General features: G+C 45.3%; 1 protein-coding gene across 5 annotated transcripts in view; it reads left to right on the top strand.

Moving 5' to 3' along the window:
• Nucleotides 1–14,392: 14,392 nt before the first annotated feature.
• The window catches only part of strbp (spermatid perinuclear RNA binding protein), an 87,867-nt gene continuing 75,656 nt past the window's right edge, over nucleotides 14,393–26,603 (top strand). For 2 of the 5 annotated variants that reach the window (XM_061261957.1, XM_061261961.1), the window contains exon 1: nucleotides 14,424–14,490. The gene's annotated coding sequence lies outside the window, so the exon portion shown is untranslated. Of the gene's footprint in view, nucleotides 14,491–15,414; nucleotides 15,556–26,603 lie in introns of those variants that run through there. The other 3 variants (XM_061261959.1, XM_061261958.1, XM_061261960.1) reach the window with 2 other exon arrangements.

Genomic DNA, 26,603 nt, shown 5'->3' with positions numbered 1-26,603 from the left:
TTTCACTGTGATCCAGTACAAGAGTGAAGCAGTGTAATCTATAGAGCTGTCAGAAAACTAAAATGAAAGTAATTGGTTGGAACAAAAAACTAGCACACAGAACGGCCCTCCAGGACCGGAGTTGTGCAGCCCTGATTAAGACGAAAGAAAGCAATACGTGGATATGCTTTGGCTCACCGTGTAGGCCAGATTTGACCTGAGGACCACTGAAATTTTGGAATCTGCTTGTAAGTATAATATATTGGTTTTTCATTAATGATAATGACTGGAGGAAACACTTCAGAAGCATCAATTTAAAAACTGAAAATGCAAGCACTACCAATAAACACCGCAGGATTGATTCACATGTCAAGGTTTCTGTGACAATAGGAGCTGAAGCAATCCCTTTTCATATTTTATTTGAAGTTTTGAAGTCTCCATTAGCATCTGTATCACATTGGGCTCACCGCACTTTTATATTTGCATGTCATTAGGCGATTCATGAAATTAAAAAAAGCACTGTAAAATCACCACCTGCTCCTCAGTGCACTGCGGCAAGATGGCTCTGCCCAGTCTCTATGAATAAACGCGAAAATTAAATCTTTACTGCAGCTGGATGGAAAGGTGGTTATTAGGTTGCAGTATTCTTGATCCCTTTGAATCGTGTTGCCTAGAAATTTCTTAAATAACAGAAGCTCCGCTGAATGTATTTCCCAGATAATTTGGACGAGTTTCACACCTTCATACCTTCAATAACTTCAACACTCATGAATTATTAAGTGCCGCAGTAGAGGAGTTATATCTTTGATACCCAAGATTTGATTGTCATAATCCATTGCAGCGGGAGAGTTGTGCCGGGGAGCCCATCATACAGTATGTATCCTTCCCCTGAAAACAGAATTCAAAATAACTGCAGCTCTGACTAACAGTGGCACTGTGTTGATTTAGTGTGTACACAAGATTTCCTCTTGTCACCTGCAGGGTCCGAAAAGCAAAAAGGCAATGACAAGTTGGCATTTTGTGTTTCGAGGTGCTACTGGAAACACCTACAGTATTACCCAGTGTATCTCCAACCACCGGTGAATACATGTCTGCTCTCCCTCCCATCTTGGGGAGCACTAAATTATGAGTTCCACTAGTGCTGTAACAGTTATAAGAAAGTATTTTAGACATTGATACTATTAACATGATAAACGGTTGTCAATGTCACTTCTCCTTCCTTGCCCAATGGTAGTGGAATGAGCTGTCTGCTCCCCATTCCTCTGCAGTTTCAGACAATAGCAAGAACAACAGCACTGAAAACGCTATTCACATCCTCTGGATACTGCACAATTATAACGTCTTTCAAAAAAAAAGAAAAGAAGATATTTACATATATAGGCGGCACGGATGGTGCAGTGGGTAGCATTGCCGCCTCACAGCAAGGAGGTCCTGGATTCGAATTCTGGTTGGCCGGGGCCTCTCTGTGCGGAGTTTGCATGTTCTCCCCGTGTTTGCGTGGGTTTCCTCCGGGTACTCCGGTTTCCTCCCACAGTCCAAAGACATGCAGGTTAGGCTGATTGGAGAGTCTAAATTGCCCGTAGGTATGAGTGTGTGAGTGAATGGTGTATGTGCCCTGTGATGGACTGGCGACCCGTCCAGGGTGTATTCCTGCCTTTCGCCCAATGTATGCTGGGATAGGCTCCAGCCCCCCTGCGACCCTGTTCAGGATAAGCGGCTTCAGATAATGGATGGATGGATAACATATATAAAAAAGCATTTAAAAACTGAATTGCCATAGACCATTAATGCCAGCCGCCGGCTGTCAGATTCACTACCTGTCTTCAGGTGAAGGCTGAAGTCCCTTTTTTTTTTTTAAACCAATCTAAGCACCTTATATCTTTGGCTACTCACACTCTTAGCAACCTTGGACCTTCACAATCACGGCTGCAATTACAGCTGTGTAAAAGGTACTGCTCTTTCTTTCTATCTTTCTTTCTTTACCTATGTTATTAAAGCCCCTTTATTGCAATATTGATTAGTTCTAAGAGCATTATGTCAAATGGCCAATACTCTTGCCACCGACATACCATGGCTGTAGGGCTACAGTTTGTAAATGAAATATGACACTTTGTTTGCGAGCCTTCCTATGATGTATGCTGCATCTGAACGCCGCCTCTGTGTCTGAATGAATATCCAGTCTGCATCATTCACAGGGTCAATTCACGTAAGCGTAGCTGCCTTATTAACTGCACACATAACAATTACACTTTGTGTTGGTGGAGCATTTGGCAAACTTTTCTGTCTTCTTTTAGAAATAATGGGCCGGTCCCTTTATCAACCTGGGGATTATTTTACTCCATTTTGTACTGTGTATTGACTCGAGTGACCTCCTTAAAATAAAAATAGCTATTGTGCTGCAAGTGTGAGGATGTATTCCTCCTGAATGGGCCCCCACCCACAACCAAGGAGCAACAAGGCTCTTATATACAAAAGCACGTAGGCAGGTACACAAGATTTGTTACCTATTCTTCTCAGAGGAACCATTCTAATGTGATTCAGTACAAGAGCGTGGCAACAGACTCATCATCTGTAATAAGACAAACATATTACGATTATTATTATTAAACCTTGATTTGACTAAGGAGTCGCATTGAGATTAAAACCTCTTTTACTAGTGAGGCCTAACCAAGACAGTACCAAAGCAGTATAAAATAGCACACAAAAACATAGTACACAACAATAAAACAACCAACATGATAGGATACATGGTTGGCATTTTATATAGCGCCTTTATCCAAAGCGCTGTACAATTGATGCTTCTCATTCACCCATTCATACACACACTCTCACACCGACGCCGAGTGGCTGCCATGCAAGGCACCGACCAGTTAGGTTAGGTGTTTTGCTCAGGGACACTTCGACACAGCCCGGGCGGGGGATCGAACCGGCAACCCTCCGACTGCCAGACGACTGCTCTTACTGCCTGAGCCATGTCGCCCCAAATTACATAAACTAAAGCTGCGTTAAGTATCTTGAGAAGTAAAGTTATTTTATATTTTGGTCTGAAAACAGGTTAAGTTGTTTATTTCTGGCAGGTCTGGCAAATAAATTAAATGTTTTGTGTGTGTGTGTGTGTGTGTGTGTGTGTGTGTGTGTGTTTCTGAATAAGGCTGGGCTATTAGCCTCATCAGCTTTATTAGTGGTCTTATGGCCACCAATGCAAGTAGTCATCATTAGAATGAATCATATTCCCGGTCGGGAAAATGCATTTACACACCCCAAAGTGTGAAATTCACTCGAAGAAATGTAGCCCATGCTTAGTGTTAATTAGCTTGACACCGCAATTGCGTCTAGAAATAGGATCGTTTTCTACGCACTGAATTTCTGTGCTGTTGGTGTGACTTCTATTCTGCCATCGTCGCAGCAGCTGGCCCTGTGTCATAGCCGTGTCCTGAAAGCAGAGGTGGAGACTTCACTCGTCATTGTTTGTCTTCATCTTTCTGCAGTCACTCCGCCAAGTGCCTGATCACAGAGGAACAAACACATGATCCTACTCCTGTTCACTTTCAGTGTGTGTGTGAGTTCCACCTTTTCTCTGTTCTCCTTAGTGCGTGTGTGTACGTGTGTGTGCCTGTGTATGTATACATGTGTCTGTGTGTGTGTCTGTGTGTGTATACATGTGTATGTGTATGTGTGTGTGTGTATATGTGCATGTATGTGTGTGTACATGTGTATGTGTGTGTGTATGTGCATGTCTGTGTGTGTGTTTGTGTACATGTGTATGTGTGTGTATGTGCATGTCTGTGTGTGTGTTTGTGTACATGTGTATGTGTGTGTATGTGCATGTCTGTGTTTGTGTGTGCGTGTGTCTGTGTGTGTACACTTGTATATGTGCATGTATGTATATGTGTGTGTCTGTGTGTGTCTGTGTGTGTGTGTGTGTGTGTGTGTGTGTATACTTGTATATGTGCGTGTGTATGTGTGTGTGACTCACACATGAATCTTCCTTCCCTCGGTTCACTCCTGGTCCCCCATGAGCATGTATATGCCTGGTGTATTGTAAGTGCATGCTTTGATTACGCACTCCTCTCACTCACACAGTATGAACAGGCTATGCTGTGCATCCCCTGTGCCCCATCTCTCTCCCGCTGTGTGTGTCCGTGTGTTTCAAAGTGTGTATGTTATTCCGTGCACTCTCCCCCAAGGGTATGTTTGAAATATTTCTGCTCTCACTTTGTGTGTGCGTGTGTGTGTGTGTGCGTCTGTTTCTCTCTCCGACTGTTTTCTCAATGCTGCTGCATGTCAAATCTATCACTGTTTATTTCAAAATCTCTCATTCTCGCTCTCTCTCCTCCGTGTGTCTGTTTCTACTCTCTAATCTGCTGGGGTCTCATGTATGTGTGTGTGTGTGTGTGTGTGTATGTTCCCCATCTCGTCTCCCTGCCACGACATCTTCTCATTAAGTCCCAGCTCTTGACCCCAGGATTTCACATCCAGCAGATTTTCAGGCTGTCCTTTAATTACAGCACCAACAAGCGCTCGGACACTCCATTAAATAGAGTACATGTTTTCTTCTCTCTCTGAAGCCTGTAAACAGGAGTGCTTCTCTAGGCTTTGCCTCGCCTGCTAATCAGCACTTGGGGGACGGGGACGGGGGACGGGGGGGGACAGGGGGGTGTATTTGAGGGGGGGGGGGATTGCTGTGATACCACGGGCGGTTCCAGTGGCTGCGCTCCGTTGTGCAACGCACCAGGAGCCGGGCTGACAGGTCGACGGGGAGGCAGGTTTCTGTGACAGATTTTGTATAAAATCATTAGCAGACAGTGAGAATTCGGCTCAGTTAAAACCGCCAGTCAAAGAGCTGCCGTGGAGTGCCATATGGCCTGGCTTCCTGCAGGATCATCTTCATTTCCATGCCTGTTCAGGCCTCCAAATCCCGCTGCTCTCCGAATCCCAAATGTGCCCGTTCGTCGTATGACAACTCCGGATTGAAATGCAGACGGAAGTTTGTTTTTGTCTGAATTCTAAAGATTGAGTGAGTTTCCGCGGCGACGTGTCCAGGTTCGCGACAGACCGCGGTGCTGTCAGTCACACACCGTCAGACGCCGGCAGCGCAGCAGACTGTGTTTAGGCTCCGGCCAGCACAGTTTTCTCACAGCGATCTCTCAGAAGGGCGCGAACGTGCTGAGAAGGCTCACTGATTCAGATCTCTCTGCTGATTAAATGTGGGAGCTCCGATGTTTCCTCCAGGAGAGCTAAGATGCTAATGCCCTGTTAATTCCCTGCTCAAATCTCATCGGGCTCTCTGGGAGCAGCGTGGTTACTGGCCTGTGTCTCATTAGTATCTGCTCCCCCCTTCTTCCAGCCCCCGGCTCCGAATTGAAAATCTCCTCGTTCACAGTTCCCTTCCTCACACTCCTTCATGGTGGAAAAGCTGCTCGAATAACAATCGCCTGTGAATCAAGAAGAAAAAATATGAGATGTGGAATCTCAGCTCTGGATTTCAAACGCTCCGAAATCAACACTACAGCTCAGCGACGCAAAATAAATTTGCAAGTAAAGCGAGGAAGTGTTCCTGAATCTGGGCCACGTAGGATGCAGGCACTGTACTATCCTTGCATGACAGTTTACATGTGATATTTTTATGAGTGTGGGAGAATCAAGTCTCTCGTGACATACGGACACATGCCCTTTTAATTTCAGGCGTAATTAACACGTTTAAAGCACGTAAGTCACATAAATATAGCAAGCTGTTTAAGTGGCAGGCGACATTAAAAGTGGATTATCTTCCCAATGTAAATATCCACAGTCATTGTCATCAAAGGGCTGGGGATCTGTGGCTTGAGCCACCATTAGCAAGGAACAGGACCACGTAGAGATTAGCCTGGGCGTGTGTGTGTGTGTGTGTGTCGGGGAGGGAGGGCAGGGGCTGATCTTACTCATCCTAAGTGTCACTCACGCTGAATTAGGAGAACAGAACTGTGAGGAACAGCTTTGACTGCGACGTCCCTGGTGCTGCGAGCGGAGCGCATACAGACCTGTTTGTAGCTGGGCTGTGAGGGAGTCGTCACCCCTCTCTCAAAGTGACAGTGTGGGACTGGGGACTGGGGATACGGGGGTCCCCCTGTGCACAGTGTTCCTGGTTATGAGCTAACAACTGCCAATTCTCTCCGCTTTCTTCAACTTCAAATGTGTTTTTAATACTTCATACGAAAGAGAAAAAACGGGAAGTTGTCTTTTCTTCATTTTGCACAGTAATTATATCGTGGTTTAGCTTGGCACCTATGATGTAAAACTTGTTTAAGGAACTTTCCCAATGATATTCTTGCAGTGAACAACAAGCACTAAAAGTGCCACTCAGCTAGAGAAATCATTTTTAATTGGGTAGTACTGAAAACAGCCAGCACTACGGACGTGTGCCAAGAATTATATTCCAGACGCCGTTACATTCACAGAAAGATAGCAGTCATAAGTCACAACTTGGTAACCTGCAACCCAAAATATAGCCAACTTCAATCCATCTCTGCAGTCTAACTTTGCAATAAAGCAATACAAATACCTCTGCATGAGCACAAGCTGGTATATTGAAGATACAATATTTGGTGTTTTATTTTTCTTACAAATGAGCCACATTTAAGGCTGTTCAGTATATCCTACTACCATTCGAGTATCAGCCTCACATACACACCAGTGTGACTGATACATATTTCAACAAAATTGAAATGGGGAGAAGTTCATATCTTTTGTGGACCTTTTTATTTTACCTTTTTTTGTGGAGATTGTAAATGTATATCCAAGCTCCAACATAATATATCCTCTAACAGCGAGAAATGAAAAGGAATATTATAGAAAATACTTCTAGGTGCCCTTGAAACTGCAGCAGAGATTCCCAGCTAGAGATGAAGTGTGTGAACTGCGCGATGCTGGCTCCATTGTGTGAATGCGCGCGTGTGTGTGTGTGTGTGTGTGTGTGTGTGCTGCCTGCCTGTCCCTCTGCCTCACAGATGGAGGGCTTGTGCGCACGTCTGTGCTCTCTGTGCTGCAGCACAGGTCTGTGCCAGCGAGAGCCAGGGTTTAAGGAGACTTTTCAGCTGTCAGCGCGCGGCAGAATGACTCATCCTCTCGAGCAGCTCCGAAAAACAGGGCGTAGCTACTCGGTGCCGCGCAGCTAAAAGTGATTTAATTGCAGAGCAAAGTGTGACATTGGTGATAATTTAAGTCTGAAATAGTCGCTTGTGTTTTTGAAAGTTGTGCTCGGTGGCTGCAGTGTAAACTACACCCCCCCCCACCCCCCCCACATGCCCTCCCCCCTCACCGCCCACGTGAACGTATGAGGAGCTTAAACTCTTTCCCTGTTCTCTGCCTCTGTGTGTCACTGTGTGCCTGGGAAAAACGCACGTGGTCTCCTTGCCTCCCTCAGTGCAGTCAGGGGAATTATTTCACACTTCTATTATTCCTTTACGTTCCTCTGTCTGCTCAGGGTCTTCTAACCTTCCACCGCTTTCACTGCGGTTTGAGTCCGGCCGCGACCCTCGTGTTCTTTCGGGTCTGTTTCAATGGGAGCGGGACCCAGCCGAGGACATAAACACAATGATCAATCTGAGACCGAAGCGCTCATCCAAACCGCCGCCCCGTGTTTAACTGCCAAGCAATCAACCTCGCTCTCACGGGGACATGTAACAGCCAGTCTGAAAGCCAACCGTTCTCCTCACTCAATACAGACATCTGTCCTCTGTCAGAACAGCCCTCACCAACACAGACTCCCTCCCCTCTCTCCGTAGAAAGCCATTTGCACTCGGAACAGACACCACTTCTTCTCCAAGCACAAAGCCACCATTCCTCTTACCCACACTTCCTCCTCGGCCATTACCGCCCTGCTTCCTGTCTCAGTACAGACACCCATTCTCTCCATATTCTCTGTGAGTTTCTTATTCCAGCGTAACTGCCTTGGCCAGAGCTGGCCCCCAGGTTATCGGTGAACCCATGAGCCTCACCCCAAGGGCTAATTCAATGTCAAAGAAGACAATGACATGAGCACATTAAAAAACAAAAAAGGACATTTCCAGTATTCTTTGTTTTATATTTAACGAATTCATTGTGTTTCTGTCGTACTGTGTTGCTGGGTTTTTTCGTTGCTGGTTTCAGTTACATTATTCCACATTGCCATTTATGCTGGTGTCATTACAGCTGATCTCTCAGTTAATTGGGTTTTCTCAAGCTGTTAACAGAATACTAATATTTATTTAGCCATTCTGCATTTTATCAACAATATATTCCTTGTGCCGTCCTTGGTGCAAGTGTAAGATGTACGATAATGTAACATTATTTATTAAATATTTAATATGACCCGTGAATCAATTTGATGCAACTGTCTCAATTAAGCCTTATTTGTTTTTCAATTATTTTCTTTTGGCCCCATTGAGCAATTACTATTAATCAATAAAGCAAAATACCAGTCTGCATTACTAATGACTTAATCTGAGTACAGGCTGTCTTTGTCTGTACTGATCAGAAGAGGTGCTCTGAGCTCCGGGCCTGAGAGACTGTGAAATGGACACGTTTTACATCAGCTTGGGATGGGTGTCACTGAGATGTAAGAAGGATGTGCTGATGATAATCTCTCAAACTATAATTCATAAACACGCAGAGATTGTGTAGAAAGTAGGCAAGTGGTTTGGACAGGCAGAACAGTGAGCACAGGCTTATCAGCTCCGAGTTGGTTGTCTGTGACTGAACGCTCTCACCTTGCTGTCAACCACAAACAGAGACAGATGTTCACTCTTAAGAGTTTACACAGCAACTGCTACACACAGCAGGTAGGAGGACTGAGCCAATACGTGACCGCCAAAATCAGACAGACCGGCACAGACAGACACACACACACAGACGCACACGCATGATCAAACACCATCGCTTACACCGGCCTGCCTTCGGACATTGAGAACCATCGATCGGATCACGACAGAACCGTTTCTGACAGCTGCTAGGGGGGGTAAGTGACCGTCAGGACGAGAGCTGTTGACGTGCCGCATCTGCGGCGATTAATAGCGGACAGCGATAACCGGATGGCGAGGAGCGGCCGGAGATGCGGCCCTGAGCTCGTTTCACAGGCTGGCACCCGCCCGCTCACCCCGTCCGCCGCGGCTGCCAACTCCGCGGTACCTGGCTCAGCGGCCCCCGCGCGCCGCTCTGTCACTGCCGTCTGGCCCCTGTCGCCCGGGCCCCCGCTGTGGCCCTGCCCAGATGGCCAGGTGGCCCTCTCCCCGACGCTCTCCGACACGCTGGGGGAGCCAGGCTGCGGATCTGAATTAGATCTCCGTGGCGGTGCTGCTCGATGCCTTGAACACAATCTTCTGTGTGTGTACAGGGACAGTCTGCTTACAGGGGAATTACAGACAGGAGTCCTGGCACGTGGTGCGGTTCCCTGAGTCCCTCTGCTGGTGTCTCCTCTCCCAGTCATGACACCCTCATAGCCTAAATCTGTACCTGCTGGTTCACTTCCGCTCCACTCTCCAGCCCCCCAAGCTGCAGACTGTATTTATTCCAAATGACTCAACTGTCAGGGGGAGTGGGGAGGGAGGGGGGGGAGCGACAGGCAGCTGCCACTCATCTCTGCGCCGGCCCAGAAGGTTCCGCTGCTCCCACAGCCTGGTCAAGCACGGCACTGCGAGGTCAGAGATTATGCTTAAGCCTCACAGTGTTCAATATGACGGGGAATGAAGGGGCCAGAGAACAGCCACTCAGCCACATTGCGGCCGTCGGACCAGCAGTCGAAGCGTCACGACTCGCTATCTTCCGCCCGGCACTCAAACTCCCGTGCTGCTCCTGTGAGCCGCCTCAGGTGTCAGGCCTTTGTGCCTCGCGGAGGTAGGAGTCGGCTGACCATCTGTGCCACTTTGTCTTCTGAGCTCCAGGTAATGAGCCCCGAGGCTTCTGCTCTGTGAGCGGACGGTTGAGACAGATGCTTGAGAGAACTTTGAGAGGACATTTTGTCAGGCTCTGTATACCTCAAGGAGAATGTCAATGTTTTTTTTTGGTTGTATTATTATAGAATATACAGCACACACGTGCCCGTACATACACACGGAGGATAAAAACAACGAGAAGGATTAATGATGCAGCAAACACGCAGACACGTGCAGAGCGTATAAATCTACAGAAAAGAAGGTAATGAGATTTATAATAAATGTGCGCTGAGCAGAGATCCCTGCAAAGGGCATTCGCAGCGCAACGGAGCGCCGGGCTGGCACGGATCCCGTGATTAGGACTAGTTTTCTTCCAGTTGACACCAACTTTCGGAAAGTTGTGCCTTTGCTGTGAGAAGCATCGGGCACATCGCTCTAATCATCCGCCGTGATTTGACAGAAGCTTGACACTGTTCTTCCCCCTGCTCTGTCTGAGCCGCGCACCAGCAGGGGCGCATTGCGTAATATGCAAGATGTAGCGTCTCTCGAAAACATCACAGCCCCACTTCCAGGCACACAACAAAAGGTAGGGAGCCGGTGACAGTGATATTTCAGGCTCGGGCCTGGCTGTGGGTAGCAGCTGCTGCCCACACGAAATGTAAAACTGCGGGGAGCAGCCATTGACTGCATCTCTCCGACCTGCTTCTGAGCCGGAGGAAAGCGCGGAGTATGTGCGCCGGGTCGGAGGCGGTTAATGCTCCTCTTTGGATTCCCACAAAACATCTTGTTAAAATATTTCAGCCAAGGCATGAACTGAATGTGGAGCTACTCGGAATGCAGGAAGAAATTTCGGATAATGTACATTAGCACGACAAATATAGATGATTCGAACAGACTGAAATATAAAACGTAGACAGATATAACAAAGACAGATTATTAGAACAGACTGAATAATAAAACACAGCAGACAAAGTCATGAAACTGTATGCGCAAATATTGATCAAAGAGAAATGTCACACTTCTTGCTTTCAATTGGAGGTGCGTTTATTTCATATCCGTGTAACAGACAGTGATGTTAAGGTTCAATTATCTCAAGTTATATCTATATATAGAGGAAGCTTTGCTTTAAAGAGTTGTGTGAGTACAAAGCAGTCCCATCAATCACACTGTCTTCACAAACTTTATTTTCTTGTGAGTTTGTGGGGGAGAGAGACTGCAGGTTGCCACATGTGTACTAGAGACTATGCGTGTGTATGTGGGTGGGTGTGAGTGTGTGAATGTGTGTGTATGACTCGTGTCTTGCAGCATGTCGTTTGACTGGAGAGACCAGCCTGAGAACATTCCTGCTGTGGGTCTGAAGTGTCACACCCAACTGTAAAATGGCTTTAGGAACAACTCGAGTCACTTAAATCCAAATGGTGATTTTTGCCTTGCCCCATTGTATAAAAAGAAAAATATATTGAATATTGTATAAAAACATATTTCTATGGTATGTGAAAATAAATTATATTATGAAGATGACATAAATATTAAATACAAATATGTTTTGGTTAAAGATAATTAGACATCATCACAAGATAATTGCTTAATAACTAAGATAAAATATGTAATATTTTAAACTTAATATTGCAATTTAGCTACATTACATTACATTATTGGCATTTTGGCAGACGCTCTTATCCAGAGCAACATACAGTTGATTAGACTAAGCAGGAGACAATCCTCCCCTGGAGCAATTAAGGGCCTTGCTCAAGCGCCCAACGGCTGTGCAGATCTTATTGTGGCTACACCGGGATTAGAACCACCGACCTTGGGTGTCCCAGTCATTTACCTTAACCACTACGCTACGGGCCGCCCCAGCTAGAAGACACAATACTTATTGTTACATTTATTCTAGCAGAACTTGTGACTATACGGCATGAATATCTTAACAAAATTCCTTCTGAATGGATAATATAAATCAGACATGGTTAGAAATACGATTCTCTATCTTTCCTATATAAGCTAAGTATGGATTTTCACTGTAGAATCAATTTTATTTCTTATGTATGATGTGAGAAACAGGCCGTGATTAAAATAAATGTATCCTCTGTTTTGTATGGATAGACAGTAGTAAATTAAAACAACAGCAACAGGAAAATAATGAGCAGCCACCAACGTTGTTGAAGCTCTCGTTTTCACGAAGAGCAGAGAACAATGTGCGCATTGTAGGAGCCTCTGCCTGAAGTGCATCTCTGCTTTGTGTCCACCGGATTCAGTATTTGTGAGGTTATATTATACTAACATTTAGTTTATTGTTAACAGGCGGAAGCACTCGATTCAGTGAATGAGAAACTCACACTGAGATTACTGAGAGACCAGCATGATCAATGTCAAAGCATTTTAAAATGTCAACAAGATCTCATCTCCCTCCCTCCCTCCCCCCTAGTCTCCCCCATTGAGAAAAAAAACTGTGTACCCATCCTCAGATTTCGCCTCTCTCAAAAGACCCTATCAGCACATCTCAACCAAGGCTCAATGTGTATTCAGCAGACTCCAAAGTTTCAGTTATCTCACAGTACAAACATCTTCTTTTTTGCTTTTATATATATCGAATAGCTGTTATTTAGCTCAGCCACAATGGAAGAGTATATATTCAAGAGAAAGTGGTGAGCCACAGTTCCCTCTGGATGAGACAAGCCAACAGGCTCGTATGTAACATGGGGCTGATATGATTCTGCATGGTATTGTGGGTAAAATGTATACAAGCTTAAAATAACTATGTGGTGGAAAGGCCTGACAGACATTTCCACTTCCCAGTCACTTCAGCTGTACACCTGAGTCTACTGGGCATTAGCTTAGCATGGTGTGGGCAACATTGGCTCAGGCTCAGGCAGTAAGATCACTCGTCTGGCAGTGGGAGGGTTGCCGGTTTGATCCCACCCTGGGTGTGTCGAAGAGTCCCTGAGCAAGACATCTAACCCCCAAATACACCCCATGCACTTGTTGGTGCCTTGCATGGCAGCCAATCGCTGTTGGTCTGTGAGTATATGTATGAATGGGTGAATGAGAAGCATCAATTGTACAACGCTTTGGATGAAGGTGCCATATCAATGCCAGCCATTTACCATTTTTAAGTATATACGATTATGTTGCTTCCTAGATTTGACTCAATATCTATCTTTGGTCCACACCATCATATACAGTATGCGGTTGAATATTTCAGATGGGCCCTGGAAAGGCAGGTGTCAGTTCTGTGAGTTATCCATATCGACTCAGAGATATACACTCACTAGTCTCTAGAGTTTGCAAAGAATGGTGCAAAAAAAGAAAAAGAAATCCAGTGAGCAGCAGTTCTGCAGAGAGAAATGCCTTGTTAATGAGAGAGAATGGCCAGACTGGTCAAAGCTGACAGGAAGGTGACAGTAATGCAAATAACCACGCATAACAATAGTGGTATGCAGAAGAGCATCTCTGAATGCACAACGCTTTATAACATTATAAGTGGATAGGCTACAGCAGTAGAAGTCTAAAAAATAAGTTTAATAAATACAGAATAAAGTGCTCAGAGCGTATGTAATTATTTTTGAGATGTAAGGCATCTTACTTTATTTATCAGTTAAATAGGCAGTTAAAACAACATGGTTAGTAAGAGCTTTAGGGTCTGTAATATCTGACATATGAACACAGGGTGCCCTCTGACCTCCACTGGAAAAACCAATCTCGAAGAGAGGGTGGAGAAACAGGATCCACCAACGATCATACAGCTCACCACTCCGATTAGAGCCACACACAATCGTGGCAATCATATCTGCTTGCAAAACTACCCAGGATTGTGCGTTTGCACCGGTGAGCAGATATACACATGTATAGACACCAGAAACAACTCAACCAGGGTGTGACTGCTTCAGACCTCCTGGGAAAGGCTATGAATTTCCAGGAAACCAACACAGAATTTCCCTATGGATGACTTATGGGTACAAATATAGACTATTGGTCCGATATAGTAATTTATAGGGCTGAAGATGCAAAGTTTGTAAAAAACAAACAAACAAAAAAACAAACAAACAATAAACAAACAAACAAACAAACAATCTAAGCTACCAGAGGGGGTTTTCAATTTACCTGCTCCTGGCAACAGTTCAACTTTATTGTGATTATAATCAGTTATTAAGCTAAACATTGCTTTGGAAATTGAATAACATAATGTCCACGATAAATAGCATTTTTAACATTACTAAGTTGTAATTGGTTATCGTTTGGAACACACATAGTGGATAGTAGTACACTTCTGCTGTTGGAGCCTCTGCGGCGAGAGAGTGCGCAGTGTGGTTTTGCAACCACAGCGCTCAACCCACGCAACGATCTGCTCCCACAGGGCAATAGGGTGTCCAGGTACAGTACAAGGAGTCCGGGCGTAATGTAATTACGGTGTTTGCTGTTCCGTCAGCCTGGCGCTCACAGGTGCAAGGAGGAGGGCAGCGGAGGCAGTTTCACCGACTCCTCGTCCTCCAATTAGAGAAAGCTGACATTATCACGTGAACAAAGCCGTGGTCTAACCAGTTGAGGGGAAAACGGAGAGGGAGAGAGACTGACTGACTTGACTGGAGGTAACATTATCAGGAACTGGAGCAAGTCGGCCACGGTAATTAAATATGTTTAACACTTTTAATTGCTAAATGTAGAATAAATACTGCAAAAACAAGCAGGTTTACTGGTTTCTTTTCAGTTTGTATGGTTTACAATGCAGCCTACTGCTAGCGAGGGAAAATATTTCTGCTAGCAGGACATCGGTCATCGGCAGTTCGATGTAGCTACAGTAGCAAGCTATTAGATAACAAGCTAGCAACCGTAGCTAGTACTGTAGATAGCTACGCTCACGTTGTGTTTTTATAGATAGCAGTGCATTTGTTCGTTCTCCGAGTTTTCTTGTTTATATTTAAAGCGATCATATTTTGATAAATTGTTCATTTCAATATATACGTTGATTGAACTTCTGTCCTGCCGTTGTATTTTTAATTGGTTTCCCCTGCAATCGTGGGAACATCTTTCCTGGTGCAGCCTGCTATACTTGAATTATTTATAAGGTGGTTAGACTGGAAGAAAAATGCTGCCTTTGGCAGAATGGTGAACCAATTTTATATGCAGAAAAGAGATGGACATGTTTATGCTATACAAACTTTGGCTTAATTCAAAATAACGTCACATAGGCAACGTTATAGTTAACAAGCAAGCAACACAGTCTGACAGATGGCAATCCTAACATCTGTAGCCTGTCAGGTAGATGGTAACCTGAGTGCTTTGGAAGTTTAAAAAAAAAAAAGGGCTTACGTTCAGTGTAACTGTTATATGATATATCTCCGGGGAGCCCACCTTTGTTGTCAATGAGCTTGTCACCCATTGTTCATGTAAGTTACAGCGGCCCGCATGTTCATACTTCCCCTCTGCCAAAAATCCAAATAGTGGTCCATGAATGCGAATGCTGAATAGCTCTGCTGCTGTGTGTACGCATGCGCATTTTCATTCAGTTTTAGTATCGTGCCCGCAAAAGACCAGCAGGCGGCTCACGATGAAATCAAATGCGATGGGCAACACTACCACATTGTAATACAAACTTTCCTTCGGATAGCTACCATTAGCTAGCTCCATTTTTTATCTAGTGTAATTTAAAAATAGTTGGACACATTTTCGTCGCGGATATTGTGACACAGTAAGTAGATATGTATATATAATTTTGCCCTGATGCAGCATTGTTTTGTTTCTTTCCCAAAAAAGTCCAGAGGAGCCGTCGCACAGCGAGCTGATATTGATGCAGAAAGCGTGTCATTTTTATTTGCTAGCAAGCTAGCGCTAGCTACATTGACTGCAGTTACATCGCTAGGGAATTGGTCAAAGTAAAACAACGTGGTTTACTATTGGGAGAGTGCTCACAACTTTCAAATCAGTCAAACAAGGACTGCGGTTGTCAAAATCGAACGCAGCCTCATTAATATCACTAACACACAAGCAGAGAGAATGTCCCCTAACAGTGCTCACTTAAACGAAAGCAAGCAATTTCGTAATCAAGATAGGCACTTTGTTGGTTATCCAGGCATTTTGGCTCATTATTTTTGCATGGCAGGAAAAATAACAATAGTTTGTTCATTTTGGTTGGTTGCTTGGCTATAGCACCATGCCGGCGAAAACGAAAAGATGGAAAGTAACATTAATCGGTTAACTTAACTAAACTTAACGTTTGTTGGGTAACGTTAGCTGTAGATAACTGAATTTATCTTTGCCACACGTTCGGCTTGAAGTTGCCATGAGAACTAACCTGGCTAGCTAGCTAGCTAACGTTGGGCAGCTGTATAATGATAATTTGTGTTGCTAACGCTAGCATGTTAGTTTCCCTACGAATAGTTTGCTATCATATGGATTTTCTCACAACAAAGTGGACAATATTAATTTAGTTTATTAAATGGCCAGACATAAACCTCTAACTTGAACATTGTAATTTGTGGAAAGTTATTTTTATGTCGCTTGCTGGTGTTCGAGGAAGTGTAAACTTAAGAAATTACATGTCGATCCACTTGTCTTCATGGCTGAAGCAGGTGCCTCGGCAACGCGTTAACGTCAATTCTTCCCGAGTTTAGCGAAGATTATTTTTTAGAACATAAATTAAGTTTTTACTTGTGCATGTTAAAAAAATCATTAGGACTTAACTTAATTCATGTACTAATATAACGCTAAACCGTTTATTTAGCAAGCAAGGTAGAAACTGAAAGTTAATGTCACGATGACGCGAGTGATACCCTGTAGAACGAGTTAGATAATTGTCTTCTTTGCACGTGTGCGCTATTTTTTTTAAATCAGCGTTTTGCTGTTTGCACCATGTGCCAGTATTTCTTTAAATAAAAAAAATGTCCCCAAATAGCAGTTCCTTTAGGACAATTTTATCTGACAATAATTGGACAAAATTCTATTCTAAAATGGGTTCAACCTCAAGGCGTCTTTGGAGAAGATAAGAGCGTGTGCATTGATAAACTGATCATAAAACCTGCCACGAGTTAACTTAATTGTGGAAGTGCTTAGCCTACCTTTGTAAGGTGCCATTAAACGCACGGGGATCGCTGCACACCGATGCATTGTATTCGTATAGTGGAATTTACTTGTCTTTTCAGATTATGTTTTAAGACAGTGGTTGAGTCCATCTTGTTTCCGCTTCAGTTATATTCTTTATTGAAAATATTCGGCTCTTTTCATTCTCATGTGCTGGAAGCATCATCTACAATGTGAGTGTTGGAGGGGGAAAATGTGTGGAACTGTGGTTGTGCCGGTTCCTTATTTAATCTCAGGCGCATAGCTCATCCTGTGTGTGTGTGTGTGTGTGTGTGTGTGTGTGTGTGTGAACAATCGACATCTGTTCCGATGCTGTGTAAAGTGTTCTCCGCACTGGCTGAGACGGCCTGTGGGCACTGATGTGTTTCGGGTTGAAGTGCAGTCGATCGTGTACTGTTAGCAGAAAGCCAATTCTGGCAGGAGCTTTTCCATGTAGGGTATATGGCGCAGAAATTGAAGCTCGTCTTCGTTTAAACTCCTATACTGCTGTCTGAATGCAGAGCCGTGCGTGAATCTTCTCTTGTGGAATGGTGAATGAGGTTTAGACATTTTAAATATTTTAATATTTCAATATTAAATGCTTTCTTCATCACCACCCAAGTTAATGTGATAAAGGTAAGAGAATATCTGAGGTGTTGGAGAACCTGCTGCCCGTGTAATTACACTATTTATTCCTTTTAGATTTATGAAAGTAGATGTTTACTGGTCACAAGGAAATGCATTCGCACGCTGTACCCTTGCCATTTGCCCAAAATAATCAATAAACTTGCCTGAGAGACTGCATTGTCCTTCTGAAGCAATTAATACCTCAACAAAAGTTCCTCTTTTTTGGTGTTGGGGGGGGGTTGTGTTTCTGGTTTTACACTGGGAACCAATTAAATAAATAATACAGTGTCTTATGTAAGCATTTTATTGCATTCTCTTTTGTGTTTGTAGGGTGCAGGTATGGAATAATGCTCTCTATTCATAGACACGGTGCTGAACTACAGACTACAGTTCAGAAGGTCATAGTGCCATATTTTGTACTTTGGGCCACATTGCTGACGTCAGAAGCCCAGGACTGCCTGCAGATGAGGTGACCACTTTTGATTCAGACAGGCAGAAAGGGTGAATCTCTGGCTGTTTTTTGCATAAAGATTTTGATGTTCTGTTTGTGTGCTATAACTACCTTTTTAGCACAGCGTTTGCGAACTGCAATGGACCGTGGCCTCTCGTCTCTGTAAAGTTCACGGCTTAACTGACTTTAACTGCTCTGTGAATAGAAAAAAATATCATTGTGCGAGGAGTGTCCTAGTCAACGCTTTTTAGAAGGGAAACTCAATTCAATCCCAAGGGCCACAGATTAGTTTCCAGTTCCAGATGAATTCTTTAACGTTGTCCCATAACCTTGGTAATTTTATCTGTGGTGCTTATTCCAGTATGCGTGCATGCTGGCGTGCGAGTTCCCTTCTCTTTTTGAGAGCAAGCTTTGGAAGTGACTCACTGTTCCTGCGTTTGACTGTGAGTGGGAGAGATGAGTAACTATATCGATATATATGGGACATGCAGATGATGTGATTGGGGTAAAATAATCTTTTTCCCTCCTCATTTGGGGGTTGGGGACCACCGGTGTCGCTCCTTCTGCCCACCACCGCGTTCTTCCTCAGCTCCACATGGAGGTGGCAGGAAATGCTAATATCGAGCAGGAATTTGTGGCTTTTCCAGTGAACTGTGGCCTCTTGAGGCTGGATATCGGGCCACGGGCTGTCTGGCTGCAGAGAGAGAGAGGGGGAGAGAGAGAGAGAGGGAGCCCATCAGGAGATCTGGGGATTGACCATATTGTCTTTCTCTTTCTGCCTGACAAAGGAGGCGAGTTTTGGTTGTGGAGGTCATAGGAGGGGGCGGCGGGGGGAGTTGGGGTGTCTGAGTCAGCAGGTTATGGACTGCCCCTTTTTTTATTGCTATGAGAAATATTTAAATCAAATCTTGTGTGCCTGTACCTGTGCTGTTCTGTATTAGAAAATCTTCGCATTGCCGTGTTCTGTTCCGGTGAATGAGGATATTGTGAGCAGAAGATCCTGTTGTGTAGGTTGTAAATGTTTAAAACATGTTGCCTGAGTGGTTTTGAGTAAGATTAGCATCAGGCTAAATGTCCCTATGGAATCTTACCCCTCTGCAAAAGATAGTGTTTCTTGGAAGTGAATGAAATGAGACCCAAAAGCATTAGGAACTCAAACGAGGGTAGATTGGAAACGGAGCGTAGGTTCCCCATGAATGGACACATGGGGAAACGCAGTCCCAGGACAGGGCAGATGGGTTCAAAGGTTCATGAATTTACTCATTACTCATCTTCAACACACTGCTGCTCAGGCAAACGCACACAGTCATACACACACACACACACACACACACGCACGCATGCAACACACACACACACGCACGCATGCAACACACACACACACGCACGCATGCAACACACACACACACGCACGCATGCAACACACACGCACGCACAGGCATGCAACACATACACACGCGCACACACACACACGCAACACACACACACACACACACAAACACATACACATGCAACACATACACATGCAACACATACACCCGCATGCCACGCACACATGCATGCAACCCACACACACACACACACACACACACATGCGGCACACACACACACACACATGCGGCACACACACGCGACACACACACGTGTGACACACACACACACACACACGTGCGCACACTTCACTGAACCACCACAGCAGTCAAACAAAGGGAATTGCTGTGAGGCAGGTTATTTCAGGTAACTTGTTTTATTTTTATTTTTTTTCTGGACAGTGCTGTGAAGTGTGGCAGCATTAATAGTGCTGATATCGCCTGCCTGTAGAGTGAGTGCAGCCGTGGGGAAGGGGGAGGCCCAGCCAGCAGGTCTGCACCGGACCACGGGACTTCACTGTGGGGCAGCAGTGGAAACTACTCTGTGTAAACACTGTATAAACTCCCCACAGCTGACAGGGAGCTTCAGAAACAGATACACATCTGCCGTAACCAGATCTTAGCCAGGCACGGACAGGAATGACCATTTAAGGTAACCGAAATGGGCAGAAGGAAGGCAGGAAGTCGTAATGGGGGGGGGGTAAAAAAACAACAACATAGAGCCCTCAAAGACGGACAGCAGCAACCACCCGTCTCGCACTGCGTGATGCATGGTCCATGGCCTATGCCACCTTTCTAATTCTGGTCAGTATCTTCAATACGATTCTGATGCAGCCTGAATCCAAATAGGGCTATAGATTTTCATTCAACATGCAGTTTTGCATGTGATTAGGTGTTTCTTCATTTTTGGAGAGCTTGTGGCCCGACCACACTGGCCTTTGTTTTTATTTATTTCATACTTCCTTTCACCGAACTTCCCTTTTTAAAATTAACACTTGAACGGTGACATAGCTTTTTCTGTTCTCTGTATGCAGGTATTCATTTTTCATTTAATTACAATTAAATGTAAGCTTAATGAAATTTAATATCAATATCAATATCAATATATCAGTTATGTTAACCCTTGTTGGTGATCAGCATTCACCATGTTAATGATTTTGCATTTACTTGGATAATTAGTACGGCTTTGGAATTAATGTGGCATTAATTTTATTTATGTTTTGCGGGAAATATTAATATAATACTTTCCTGTTTTGTAATGATTTATAATAAGAAATCTGCTATGTTTCCCCAGTAGGTGTATCCTTTACGTTCTGATAAAATGTGAAATGACTTGGTTTATATTTGGCGGAATAGCTTGGCGATATTCTGTAATTATGGCATTAAAGTGGCTTTAACAGCGTGACTCAGATGTAGAGAAACGCAGCCAGTTCTTCTGCTACTGAGCCTCCCGGCCCGGCCAATGGAAAACGCAGGACCTGCATTCCCCCACATTACTGGTGGCAGAGGAATGACCTCATGCAGTCTGTGCACTTTGGAGCAGCATCAGTCCGGGATACGCACGCCACAGCGGACGTGTGCATCGATTGGTGTTCAGAAGAGCGCCTTCGCTGGACCGGCCCCATCCCACCCGCTCCTCAGAGCAGACTGCCCCGCGCTGCCTCTCCCTCCAGAGCGGGATTAATCCTAATATGACATTCGCCGCGTATGGAAAGTATTTGAAATGAGGGGGTCTGCCTAACTGCAGCGGCTTTCCAGATGATGTAAATATTGTATTATTGTCAGCGCGGTTGTTTCTACGGTGACAGGAGATGGATGGTGGAATCTGCAGGCGAGGAAAGCTTCTCAGCGAGCCTTCGCTAACGCAGGGCCCTGCGCTAACACGCGCGCCCCTAAACTGAAACAATTCGGAGAAATTCATCCCAATTAGTGGACGGTCTCTTAAATGATTTTTCCAGTTAGCACACATCAATTTTAAGGAGAAAGTGATTCTAGAATGGGAGCACTGTAGAGGCCTCTAATAGGGGGGGAAAAAAAGACTAACGAGACTAATCTTTTAGCATGCAAGGGAAGCCATATGTCGGAAAATATGGCTGCCACGGTTGTGTTTATTGCGCGTGTGAGTGGCGCACCAGGCCTGGGCTAGTGCTAACTGCAGTGTGGTGCCAGAGAGCAGGCTAAGCTAACCCGCTCAGTCCTCTGTAGTGTTACAGTGTGAGTGTGACCGCACTGCTTGTTATTGCAGCAGCAGGAGTGAGATCCATCACCTCCGTGCTTGTCTGTCACTGGCCCATTTGGTAGGGCATTTGGCCTTTAAAACCCACTGGCAGCAATGATGATAAGGAATTAAGATAATTTAGTGGTTAATAGCAGTGTCGGCACTTTGCCTTTTCCCTTATTTGTAGCGAGTTATTCAGATCTTTAGCGGTCGAGGGAGCAGAGCTGTTTCATACACTGTAATGGCGGAAGATGAATCTGGCCACTTAAAGCGCTTTGCAGAAAAATATCTGAGGAACTTCTGAATTTCCCCAAGCGCTTAAATGCAAATGTTTTACAGTAAGGCACAACATGATTAATTTTATTTCTAAATAAACTGGATATAAATGCATGTGAAAATGGAGGAATTATTTCTCGGGGCATTTAATCATAGTCTAGTTGCCATTAAAAGCTTTAAATGTCATCCATTTAAATGTTCATTAATTAGTGTGTTTTTTAAACCGTTCGGCTTCCTTGTGACCTACAGTGGAATTTCATGTTGAAAGTAAAGTTGAACATTTTTTGGATCACGCTACAATTAGTGAAAGCCCCTTGTTTTTTTGTTTTTTTTTCTATCTTTTGTTCTCAGCTGAATTTGTAGTGCCATTGCATTACTTTTAGGAGGCTAACATGCAAAGCCAGGTCAGGGGGTGAAGTAAGTATGCAAAGAACTGGCACCCAACCAACGTTGTGTGCGCGAACACCATCGCATGCGTTTATTGCACTTCCCCAGGCATTTTATTGCTCCTTCCACTGGATCTGTTGGCTACAAACAAGCCTCTAAAGTATGATAATCCTGCCTGTCACTTTAATTACATGATGCTGAGCGCTAACTGTGTTTTCCAACTGCGAGGACGGACCGTCGCGCTTGTCCGCTCCTTGATTGCAGCAGGATATGTTTTCATAGCTGTCAGAGCATATTAACCTGTGTGTGTGTGCATATCTTTTCCCTATGCCTGCCCTTTGACCATCGTTAAATGATTAATCGCTGTTTACTGTCCGTGATGAAATTACCGTAATTGCGGGTTTGGGCAATCAGTCAGATAGCGTGTGCGTGGCGTAGCACGCAGCGAAGCCGTGTAGGGCGACTGGTCTGAATTTAATAAAGAGGATCCGCAGCTCCTCCAGCTCTCCCGCTGATTGCGGAGAGATGGAGGGGGCTTTGTTCGGTGTAGTATCATTCACCTCTGTGTTCAGCCGGGGAATTAACCAATTAGGCCACGACGGTCTGATCGCCCGTCACCGGTTACGCCATTAGCGGGATGAAAGGAAAAGTACCCGCCTCTGGAGCGAACGAGGGCGCATGCCGATAAAGACAAGCAGGGTTATCTGTGTCCGCCGCAGTCTTTGTGCCTGGAACCAAAGGACGCGGAAGAGCTTGAGTTGCACTTTTCGCCTGGTTAATGACACAACCGCGTATTTATAATACCTGCGAGTGCGGAGCCAAGAAACCGGCGCGATTATCATATACATAAAACCCAGAAAATAAAAGTAGTGCTTTGGAACCGCAGCTGGCCTCCGATGGCAGTTGGAGGATTATTTGCGTTGGGTTTCCTGCTGATCTTCGGCTAAGGTGACGGTCGTGTTTCTCTCTCTCGCTGGGTTTAGTGGAATTACGCGGCTGATACTGAGAAACGATTAGCCCCGGCCTGCCCTAATGAAGATGCAGGTTAAATTAAATTGAATCCGTCGCATTTATTGCTACGGTTGAGCATTCACGCCGGCCTCATGTATTATACGGCGTAACACAGATATATTACCAGGTTGCGATTACTGATATTGCATATTCTCCCATCACTGATACTAGAAAGTCTCACATTTCAGGTGTAAATGGCTTACACAAGCGTGTTTATACATATATATTTATTTAATTTTTGTTTGGTTTTTAAGGAATAAGCTTCACAACGTAGGCCTCTAGGGAGGAAGCATGCTGATAAAGCCCATGTCAATCAACGGTTGCTACGGTGATGCCTCCCGCGGTGAAGTCTGGCTTTGTGAGTTGAGTTGTGTCAGAAGCGGGTTCTCCTGTGGGCCGGAGGCGGCTGTTCAGGCCACGTTCCTCCGCGGGGAGGAGGGGGGAGGAGGGGGGAGGAGGGGGCCTGTCGTCTCACTCCAGCAGACGCCTGACTGGCAGCTCCTCTCGGCCCTCCCGCTAACCGCAGCTCTCCGCCGCTCACCCCTCTCTCTGTTTTTCCCCTCTCTTCTGCGAGCGCAAACCCTTTTATTTTCGGTTTTCTTAGGCAAATAAATGTCAGCGCTTCAGATGGGAATGGACCCGACTTGAGGAACCGGTTGTGTGGCTCTTCATTTGAAGTTAAATCGGTCGTTTGCATTTATTTGGATAAACGGCAGTGAAATGAGGCCGTCAAACATCATAGACCTAACAGTAAAAAAAGCATGACATTCCATCTCCCTTTTAAATAAAAGTACAGCAGCCCTTTCAGCAGCCCTTTCCCCCATTAAATGAATCCATATATAAAATGTTACCAATTACATAATGCCGCTACCCCCCCCCCCCCCCCCCCAGTGGCCTGTTCCTCAAATGATGGTGCTTGAGGTCTGAGAACATCCGGTTTTCCACCCTCCCTTCCCCTGGGAGTCAGGTGTGGCAGACTGGTCAAATTGCTTAGATAATTACCTGGAAAGAAAGAAACGCCTGATTCCAGGATTTGAAGATCCCTGCTATAGGCCTACAGTATAGCGTGATTGCCTCACTTTACAAACGTTTGCCTTGCAAAATGGTACTGGATTCAGTAAGTGCAATATTTAGAGTCTGAATGCAAACCGATTTTGTACATGAAAGGTGTTGCACGACGCTGTTGAAGACTTTGTCTGCTTCTGTGAGGTATGTCCAGGTGCCCGAGCCTTCGAGCTCCGCCTGAAAACGTCTGCGCTTTCCCTCGCGATGAACGGCGGTGCCCGCATGACTCTGAACGAACGCTCGTCTGTGGGTTTCTGAGCTGCAGCGTTCCTGCTGGAAACGGGAGCCAGCGAAAGCAGAAGTCTCAGATCCCAATCCAACGGGGAACTAAGTGAGCAGTGGGCTGGGAAAGTAAGCTGTTTAATTGTCTTGGCAGCGTTTGTGACATGCAAGACGCTACTGAGGCTACCGTTTACGGCACAGGCTACTCCTGAAGTTAAAGTAACACGAGGAACCCCCCCCGTCCTCGTCGGAGGGGGGGGCCGGGGTGACGTTTCCTGTCAAACTGTCGTGCGGCACTGACGTGCATCTCCCCGAAACGGACTCTCTCCGCCGCATTGTGGGCCCCGATCCCGGGCTGAATCCTAAGCACTTTTCCCCCCCGTGTGTGGGTCCTGGCTGGTGAAATATTTTCAGAGGTAGTTCACGCTGCGTTCCGTTGATCTTGCGCCGGATTGCTTATCGAGATCTGCGGCGCTCTTTATAATTTTTTAATCCATTTGTTTGGCAGGTAATGGGAATTACCTAATTACATCTCCGCAGTGTAACATCTCGATAGCGTTCGACGCGTCTCTTTTAAAGCAAGCGTAGCGTGAAAGCGGACCACAGGGCGCGCGTGTGCGGTTATTACTGCGCCGCACGGCCAGCTGTTTCCACACAATGAGGCCGTTCTCCACTGCCGCTACAGTACTGAGCAGTATGTAAAATGAAGCCCGCAATAAAGAAGCAATTAAAACGGGGAGAGACTCGCTCGCTGTGGACAATGCTCACGAACGCGGAGGACGGCAGGCGGACCCGTGGCTGTGCTTCCGCTCGGAAGAGCTCCTCTGAAACCAGGAGGCGTGTGTGGAATCTGGGAAACGCTCCCGTTCAGTTCTGCACTCACAGTTTAAGGCAGGGGTGCACAACTCCGGTCTGCGTACCGGTTTTTGTTCCGACTCATTTCCTTGTTTTTAATTTGTTGACCGCTCTATGAATGACCCTGGTTCAAGCCTGTCCTTGAGCACAGTAAAATCATGAGGATACACTTGCAGTCTGCAGCTGTAGCCGGTACTCATGTACACATGTGAAGTGAAATATGATTGAGTCAATTACATAATTAAGACAAGAAGTTGGCACAAAATCCTGAAGTGGATCGGCCCTTGTTGTGCACCCCTGGTTTAAGGCCAGTGTTTCTCCACTCCAGTCCTCGGGACCCACTGGCCTGAAGGTTTTTGTTGCAACCAAGAACTCACACACCTGATTTCATGACTGAACCAATCAAACCACCAGAAATGCCTGTGATTAGTTATAATCCTGGTGTTCCTGGTGACAACAAAAACCTTCAGGCAAGTGGACTGAGGTTGGGAAACACTAATTTAGGCGGAAACTGGTGCAGTTCTCGAGAGCTTGGGTGAAATTTGTGCAGTCACTCGGTTGGTTAATAAAGCCCCTGGACACATAATGGGGTCAAATGGGTTATTTACTGTGCTCAGGTCAGGTGTAATATAGCCAGCCATTTTATACTCATGTCTTTGTAGTTCTCGTAGTTTATATGCAACTAGTTCTCGAAGCTGAAATGTTTGTGTGAGAATAAGGCTAGATAAATAGGGATTTATCTAGACTTATAGATTAATTAGATTGAGCTCCTAACACCGGCCATATTTGTAAGTTCCTCTATGCTAAAACTTTGTCTCCTCTCTGTTCCTTGTTTGGTTTTGTGTGTGAGGTGTGACTCGTTTCTCCTGTGTGTGTGTGTGTGTGTGTGTGTGGTGCTGCTGCTCATTTCTCCTGTGGTGTGTGTGTGTGTGCTGATGTTTTGAGGCCAAGGTGATGGGGATGGCTGGAGGACAGAGACTGGCTGCAGGCCTCTCTCTCTGCAGGGGGATGAGGTGTGTGTGTGTGTGTGTGTGTGTGTGTGTGTGTGTGTGTGTGTGTGAGTGTGTGAGTGTGTGAGTGTGTGAGTGTGTGTGAGAGTGTGTGAGAGTGTGTGAGAGTGTGTGTGAGTGTGTGTGAGTGTGTGTGAGTGTGTGTGTGTGTGTGTGTGAGTGTGTGTGTGTGTGTGTGTGTGTGTGTGT

This window comes from Conger conger, chromosome 12 (genome assembly GCF_963514075.1).
Source record: "Conger conger chromosome 12, fConCon1.1, whole genome shotgun sequence".
Taxonomy (NCBI): Eukaryota; Metazoa; Chordata; class Actinopteri; order Anguilliformes; family Congridae; genus Conger; species Conger conger.
The sequence above is the reverse complement of the archived record's forward strand: the minus strand, read 5'-3'. Positions and strand labels throughout refer to the sequence as shown.